Genomic DNA, 7,977 nt, shown 5'->3' on the forward strand with positions numbered 1-7,977 from the left:
AAGAAAAGAAAAGAAAAGAAAAGAAAAGAAAAGAAAAGAAGAGAAGAAAGAAGAGAAGAGGAGAAGAGAAGAGAAGAGAAGAGAAGAGAAGAGAAGAAGAGAGAAGAGAAGAGAAGAGAAGAGAAGAGAAGAGAAGAGAAGAGAAGAGAAGAGAAGAGAAGAAAAGAAAAGAAAAGAAAAGAAAAGAAAAGAAAAGAAAAGAAAAGAAAAGAAAAGAAAAGAAAAGAAAAGAAGGAAAAGCAGACCTGTCATCCAAATACCTCTTTATTATTCAAAAGCCTCCAAAAGAAAGAAAGAGTGAGGTCAGGATGGTGTACTTGCCAGTAAGTAAGCTGAAAAAAAACAAACAAACCCACAATTATGGCACAGATTTCAGCAACAAAGATCCCTTGTATGAAGTATGGGCAAGATTTCTTTTCCATATAAACCTGTCCACATCTGAAATAGCTCTATTGATTTCAGTATTTTCCACAGACCTATACCAGTTCTTTGTCCCATGGGAGTTATGGATATTGGACAAGTTATTGGTACACGTCAAAGCACAAAGTTACAAAATGAATAAATAGCAAATGCTTAAATGTGCTCCCATTGAAGTGCAACTGGTGACTGCAAGAAAAATTATGCTATGAGGAAGGTCTGCGTGAGTGTCTCTGTCGAAGGCCTAGCTTTTAAACTATTAAATAGTTTTGCATTTCTTGGATCTTGGTTTTAGGATCTTTGGACCTCAACTATGTCTGAAAATATTTTAAAAGAAGTGTGTCAGAAGACCCCATCTCCTGCCAGGACTCTGGGCTCCTTGCCGCACGAGGAGGGTGAGCTGCACAGGAGCTCAGGCCCCATGGGACAGAGATGGCTGTGCTCCTCTGATGAAGGCACCTTCCAGCCTGTGCCTGTGCCTGTCTTTGCTATTGCTAGAGAGTAGTAGAGACAAGGAGCCGGTATGGTTTCCAGCAGGCAGTAGTGTCATTAAAGAGATGAGCAGCACCACATCTCGGCTTAACTCTAGGCTGGCCTCTGTGGATGCCTTTCCATTGGGCCTCCCCAAAGCTCCTCTTTGCCACCCTGGAAAAATCTTCTGCCTCCCAGCCACAGCTCTTATCCCATGGCACACTGACTGGGCAGGGGACTTGGCAGGGACAGAATCCTCAGCTCAGAATGGGACCAAACGTTCCCAGCAAAACTACCCCATTGAGCTGGCATTGCACCCTGCAGGAATTGCTAGCGAAGAGTGACTGTGCTACAAGGTACCACTCCAAACTCCCAGTGAAGCTATTGGACTCCTTGGATGCAAATCTCAAGGAAAATCCAGTTGAAAAAAAAATAAACCTATTTGGAACTATATAGAAAGTTTTATGTTTCTATGCCATAGGTAATTTATGTATTATCTTTAACATTTGTGCCATGTGTTCTTAATTCTCCAACCTAAAAATCTAACAAGCAATTTTAAAAAGTCTTGTAAAAGTCCCAAATTTTTTTGTTTCCAAGTTCTATCAGAAATCAATAAATAAACAACGTAGTTTAAAAATTAAACTAAACAATATCCATACCTTAAATACTGTTAAAAACAGAATTAAAACTGCATAACAAATTGTAACCGTTAAGTCATGTCCAATGCAAAGTAAAAATCCTTCCAAAAATGCCTATGTCACAGAAAACTATAGTGTTTTAAACAAGGGTCTTTTCCTGATTTTTTTTTGCAATGGTAATATTCTCTAGGGGTTTATGTTAAGGTTCATTTGATTCTATTTCTTTAATTAGCCAAAACATCTTCCAAACAAAGATATGCATGCAGCAACTTTCAATCAGGAAAACTAAATCACCGTATCTTGCTGCTTACAGTTTTTATTATTTTAATATGCAGTTAAGAAAACATAGCAAGTCTTTGTTTCTAGAGAATATTATATTCCAGTCCCAGTGCAGCAGGCATAGCCCTTCTCATTTGAGGAGTAAAATGGCCATGAATATATTTGTTCTGCAAAGCAAAGCCCACCAAATATGTTTACTTTATCCTCTCAAGCATGTGTGCCCTGTGCACGTGGCCTACTGGACATTTTGGGAAGAATATCCTCAGCTGCATTGAATTATAATTTTGTTAAAAGAAATTAAATAGCTTAATTGAAAATGCTTAATCAAAATAAAATATTTACATTTATTTCTGTAGAGGTGACAGCAAAAGAGAAATGCCAGCCAGCTTACCTGTCTGCTCCTCCTCTAACTAGTTTCAGATTTATTAAGCATATAGGAGGAAGAGAACAGGAGTTGTATGAGGACTGAGCTAGCAGTGGCAATGATTACAATAATGCAAGAATTTCTTTATGTCTTTATGTGCTGTCCCAACACCTGACATGATTGGAGCTGATGGATATTTTTCTACTGGCTTTTACCTTAGAGGAAACAAATCTACTGACAAGAGAAGCTCAAGGAAGACTTTTGAAGCAATGTGATTAGGTTTTTTATCCTGACTTGTGTCACAGTCTGAACTTCATACTTCTTGATTTCTAATGCAGCTTTCAACAACAAAAGGGAGAGAACACCTAAGGTAGTTTGGGAATGCCAGTAAATGTGGAAATCATGGAAATGGCATCCACTGAAGAAGTTTGAAAAGCAGAATAAGAGATCACACCTCTTAAAGCACCATCAAGGGAAGAGATTCCTGGGCAAGACAAGCTCCACAAGCTTAAACTAGAAAGTATCATGAAGCTAATAACATGCATTCATTAGCTTCTAACTGGAAATTTTGGAGGCCTATTTTCCTGTTGTAAGTTTTATTTATTTATTTATTTGCTATAAAAAAGCATTCTAAGGTCTAGAAATAGGCAAAGACACCATGACGGAAATAGTCTTATGGAAGAAAATTGTTATATGTTATCATTTGCAGTGATCCTTTTCTTCTATCCTTTCCTTTTTCCTTCTTTTTCTTGCTCAGATAAAGAAATGTAATGGAGAAGAGAAGAGCACTAGCTCTCCTAGCCAGCACTGAAATGGGTAGATCTGTGATTCAAGAAAAAAACAAACAAAAAACAGCTTAAAATAGGGTTACCATGCACTTGGGCAGACAGTTAGTCTTGAATAATCTGACAACAGTCTTCACCACCATGCACCATTCCCAGCTCATGGCAGAAAAGTCTAAGGACATTGCTCTGGCTAAGAAAGAAGTCAACTCATAGTGGCCTTTGCAGCTAAAAATAGGGGGATGTCAGTTTGCTGCCACATGACACTTTTTGGCAGGGAGCTGGAACATTTTCACCCTGCAAAGCAAGCCAATGGCACTGGATTTGTGTGGCTCACAACCTCTCCGCAGGGACCACCCGCTCCTACAGCCCCAGTTCCCATGCCAGTCTTCACCGAGGGCTCTGGTTTGTTTGCCCTGAGAGTCTTTGAACAAAGCGTCCACCAAGTGCCACTGCCGTCCCTTTCCATCAAGACAAGCCAGCGGGAGTTTTCCTCAGAGGGTTGCTTCCACAGAAGGAAGCCTTTCCAAGAACAGTAAACAGTAAACATACCAAGTTCTCGCCCACTGCATCAGAGCGATGCAGAATCCTGTTTCAGAAAATACTGTGTTGGTGAGGCTGACTTCGGCATGTCACACACGATTGCACAACATAACACGGTGCAATGACGTGAGACAACTAAATGACAAAATGCTGGCTCTCAATCAAACATGTAAAGCACCTATTTTCGGCTCTACCATCTGCTATCAGTTTGCACAGTGTCTTTCCCAGCTGAAAACACAAGGCAAATTGGCACAAATGGAGCATTCCTCTGGCTGGTCACAGACTGCAAGATACAAAATTTTCTTCCTCCTGCAGCCAGCCCATCTCTGATTTATTTATTTACTTTTAAATTTCCATAGTGAAGAAGGGTGTTTTGTGTAAGCTAACTCATGATAAGTTAAAAAACAGTCCCATAGGATAAATGTTCTCTATCATCCTACCACGCAAAATGGTGGTATGTCACTTCTACCTTAAAAATAAGCATGCAGAAATTAATAACTGAAATTAATATCAAGATTGGCTTAACATTTTCTAGTGAAGCTTTTTCAATGAGGATCCTCCTTCAGTTGCTTGACACTCTACAAAATCATTAACTCTATTGTCATCTATGGATAAACAGGAAAAGTTAGAATAAGTAATTTTTTGTAGTTGGCAAATAACTTTCTGTGAAAAAAAAAGACACTTTGGGGTATTCAATGTGAAAATCAACAAAACAAATCCAACATCTAAACTTTTCTATAGAGGCTAAAAAAATCCCAGCCATTTCCTGGTTATTTCCACTAAATTGATTACTCCTTTAGAGTCCTGATTTGGAGGGATGGAGCTGATCTGAAATTCTTTCCTTTATAATAAAGATCAAAACTACTGGGACTTTTGCTGCTTTCTTCTCTGAATAAATAAGATGTTTCTGAGTTGAAACCCTGGCTCAGTTGACTTCACTGGGGCCATGATTTCACCCCAGGAATTATTCTAAAAGCATTACTCATTTAATAAGCATACCACACTAATTCTCTACTGTTTCCGTACGAGCACCTCCCAATGCCAATGTAAACCCACTGCACAAAGCTACATTAAAGCAATATTTATGGTTGAGATCTTAACACAAAACTCAGGAAACTCAGAGTTATGGTTCCCCCAGCCAACCATAACCAGGGGTAGCTTTAGTGTTTTGCATTACTGTGTCTATACTCTGCAATGTATGTCCAAATACCAGTGACTGAGTTATAGCTGCTGTGGGAACTATAGCTTTGGGTTTCAGTATATTTTTGCATTTAAATTCTCAACCCAGGTCATGAACAACTGTGAAAATTATGATTGCAGCAGAGTTTAGTATCTCCAGTTTGCTGTTCTTGGTTACTGCTGAGGGTGACATGGGAGAATGGTGAGATCTCTCCGTGGTGTGGATGATGGAAAGCCTGAGAGCTTACCTTCTCTTACCTTCATGAACAAAATACTTCAGCTACACTTATAAGGTATATAAAGATTAACTCTTTCACAAGCTTTGTATCATTCATCAGATACTCTGGGAGAGAGCAAGGGAGTTAATAGGATCTGACAGAGATTACTTAACATGACTAATTCTAATATCCAATTAACTTGGTCAGAGACAGGGAAGAATAAGCTGCTTTTACGTACACTTTATACAGCATTAGGCAAATGTTACATCTTCACCTCAAGGGAAATAAGGCTGTTTTTACCCCGTGCTCTTAGGAAAAAACTGCAGGAGATGTGGAATGGAGAAAGTTTGTGTAGTGGGCAGTGCTAACTAGAATCACTCACAGTTGTGTGAGAGATTCTGCGCTCTGCAACAGCACCTCTCTTTCTCAGACCTGGGGCAGTTCATGGGAAATTTTACCTGTAAGCTAGGTAGTTAATATGCAGTTTATTTTAATAATTGTTTCAGACATGAACATTGTGCAGTAAGGAGTAAAAATAGATGCAATAGCTTGACAATAGCTGGAATTTGATGCAGAGATTTACAGTAAATTGAAGATAACTTTTGGTAGTGTTTCTCAAAGGGCATGAAATTGAACTCTGACTTTACAAAGCCAGCTGACTCAGGAGTTGGGTAATGGCTTGAATGCCAAAGAAAGAACAGCAAAGGCTAGAAGCTCTCTCCCTGCAGTCTGTGCCAGTGATAGGCTGGAACTAACTAGTCTGGCCACAGAAAGAACTGAATAGCTGAAGGCTGCTTGCATTTATCTACCATAAACATGGATGGAAATGAAATTACATAGGCATCTATTTCCTTAGGTGGAAAGTTCAGAAACAGAATCAAGTTTGTACAACTCCCATTAATTTATCTGGGAGGTATTTCTTGGGATTCTCTAGCCTCATCTACATTGGGACTGTGATCACAATTTGTATTTATTAGTGGACAGCACTTTTCTAAGGCAAGTTTTAATCTTGTCTGTTGGGAAAATGATCCAACCAAAGCAGAGCATGATAACTGGAAAGAGAACTGCAAGTGCCTACTAGCAGCCACTCCAAATCATCACCTTTGTTTGCTTTCAGATGTTATCAACATCCCACTGCAAGGATGAATGAAGTGATATATCTGGCTCGTGGACCAAGACATGAAGAGTGTTTTCCCTTGCTCTTAACAGATGCCAGCAGCAGCACACAGCTGAACTGGCTCTTCCAAAAGTTAATCCCTTTTGAACATGGCTGCTGATATGTTCATACCTCATGCTTATATGTCTTGGCTTTTAGTTTTACATATTGAATTGCTTGGAGAAGGTCAATATGTACAGCAACAAAATTCCCACTGACTACGAGTCCAGCTGCTCCTGCCCCATATTTCCATCAGATTCCCACCTCTGTCTGAATATAGCAATGATATAATTGGATTGCACAAGAGCAAAGCTGACTGTTTTAAGGCCAGGTGGTAGAAATATTTTGCTTTGTGCATATTTATTTCTTTAGTGTATTTTACAGACATTCTAACACATTGCTCTGTTTTAGGTAAGAATTAAAGCCAAGCTGCTTAACCCAGGGCTTTTGCAGCACTAGGTCAGACAACAGTATATTGCTTTACATAAGTTTACCACTGTTGTTCACCTGTACATCCTAATGTGTGGCCTGTGTACAGTGCTATGTCTAAATAAGTATGCATGGGGAAAAATCTTTTGTATGCATGCATTTAATATCTTGGAGAAGGGACAGAACTAAGCAAAGCTTATAAAAAACTGGAAAAACAAAAACAAAAACTCCCAATAAGCTATTTTTAGCTCTGTACAAGAAACATGTCAATTGTTTTGAGATAATCTTTATTGGAAACTGCTTGAAGTATAAACATATGGACATTATAACCCTTTGAAAAAGGTTTGCCTGTGCTCTGCTGAACTGTTGGTTTATGCTGAGAAACTGCTATTTTATAGTCTTAAAATAATGGAAAGGAATTAGAATTGTTTACAAATTGCTTACTATAAATTAATCTTGAGGTATGGCATACTTCTTGCAAACTGCTTGATCATCTACAACTTGTTAGTATCCCTTAATTACCAGCTCACCAGAATATCAGTTTGTAAATCCAGAACTCTAGTAAGCATTTACCACAGAACTTGTAAAGCAAGTTGGAATTAGGTGTAAACATACTTTTCAGCGTTACTTGTGTTGCTGAAAAGAGATATTGTTGCCATGGTAGCACAATATCAGGCTTTTGGGTAAAACTGAATTATCTACCCCACTGCTCATTTAAATCACAGTTGGTGAGTCAGTTCCTACAGACTCCTTGAGTTCTGGATGTTTCCTGATGCTGAGTGATATGAACCGCTGTGTTTTGTTTTGTTTTGTTTTCTTTTCTTTTGTTTAGTTTTAAGAAAAACTGACTGTTTACATGCATACCTGTCATGAAGCAGAGATCTCTAATGGGAACTAAAATCAGGAGTGGCATTTAGAAAGGCATGGATTAGCTGATATCTACAGCTTAACTTCATGTAACCAAGGGAAAGATGCAAGTCTTTGCCCCTTCGTTTTCCATGATTTCCTTTTACATGTGTAGAGTGTTTTGCATACCTGTGACCTTTCAATTAACATTATTTATATCTCAGTAAACTGCCATGCTACTTTTCCAGATGTCCTAATCCTTTATGTAAATGAATTTATGAAACCCAGGCACTCGCCTTCAATGAAACCTGCCAAATCCACTGTGTCTGGACCCACATGCACTGTAGACTAAGCTTTATTTGCATAAACTTGTTCTGTAAGTGTAATCTTACTTATCATCTGCAGAGTTAAAGTTTCACTAATGTAAATCCCTGACAAATCAAATACAGATGTAAGTCTTTGCCCTCAGGCTCAGCCTGTCAATTCACTGCCTCCCTTGTATCTTCTCCTTGCTCTCTGCCTCTCCCCTTGCAAGTATTTTTTAGTACTAGTAGTCATTTAAAACTGTTTATGTAGATACATCGCAGGTACTAAACATGACACTGAACATTAGTCATTTGGGCTTTTTCCTTCTGATCAAACTGCCTCACAAAAT

At 38.7% G+C, this 7,977-nt stretch overlaps 1 long non-coding RNA gene across 1 annotated transcript; it reads left to right on the forward strand.

Moving 5' to 3' along the window:
- Positions 1-2,527: 2,527 nt before the first annotated feature.
- On the forward strand, positions 2,528-7,677 carry LOC118244142 (uncharacterized). The gene is made up of 3 exons (XR_004777470.2): positions 2,528-2,758; positions 4,783-4,966; positions 6,009-7,677. It is a non-coding gene; the product is annotated as an uncharacterized LOC118244142 (long non-coding RNA).
- The last annotated feature ends 300 nt before the right edge of the window (positions 7,678-7,977 follow it).

Source organism: Cygnus atratus, chromosome 3 (assembly GCF_013377495.2).
Source record: "Cygnus atratus isolate AKBS03 ecotype Queensland, Australia chromosome 3, CAtr_DNAZoo_HiC_assembly, whole genome shotgun sequence".
NCBI classification, from domain to species: domain Eukaryota; kingdom Metazoa; phylum Chordata; class Aves; order Anseriformes; family Anatidae; genus Cygnus; species Cygnus atratus.